Source organism: Charadrius vociferus, unplaced genomic scaffold, assembly GCF_000708025.1.
Source record: "Charadrius vociferus isolate BGI_N301 unplaced genomic scaffold, ASM70802v2 scaffold472, whole genome shotgun sequence".
Lineage (NCBI taxonomy): Eukaryota > Metazoa > Chordata > Aves > Charadriiformes > Charadriidae > Charadrius > Charadrius vociferus.
In genome coordinates, this window is record NW_009647735.1 from 114,587 (window position 1) to 115,409 (window position 823).

Below are 823 nucleotides of genomic sequence, written 5' to 3' on the forward strand. Positions count from 1 at the left end.
GGGGAGGAGTTTACCTCAAAGTTGGGGGGAGTTCTGATGGGAGCACATGACAGGGACAGGGCTGTGCCAAGTGAAGGAAGAAGGTTCAGCAAGTGAAACCCTTAACCATGCAAGCACCACACCTGAGGGAACCTGGCCAAGTGCCCGCAGCAGTTCAGAAACATGCCCCAAGCACCTCGGTCCTGCACCATGGGGGTCGTTAAGCAGCAGAGAGGTACAAGCATGTCTCGGCAGACTAGTGCAGCTAGAGATGTGCTCCGAGTTTGAGTGGATTTTACTCGTTCCTTGAGTCTCAAGCAAACCCAGTAGTGTAGAGCAGAGGTAGGACAGTGGAAAAGGAAAGGATTCACATCACCAGAGAACTGAACAGGTTGATCTTTTGGAGGACGGAGGCCATGCTCTCCTCAAGCATGCTCAGACCTTGCCTTACATCTAGCAACGAGGGTTGGATCCAGAACCAGCAGAGCACTGATTTAATTTAAGTCCTGCTAGAAAAGAAGCGCAGATCTTGCTGGAGAAGCTGCCCTCTGGTACCTACTTCCAGATCAGCACCATCAGCTTGTTTCAACACCCAGTTCAAGGAGTACAGACTAAAGCCCCATCCATCTTCCAGCTAAATAAGACTCTGTTGACACGCCTCCATGCAGGAAGCAGAGCTGGTGCCTGTACAGCCAACAGGACAGTTGTACCACCAGTGACAGCTGAAACTTGATTTGTCATCTCACATGTTGAGGAAAAGTAGTGGAGAGTTTTTTGCAGGACAGCTACTCTGGAGACCCAGGAGACAGCTGCCTACTAGTGAACAGTTCTTTCCTTCTGTCTC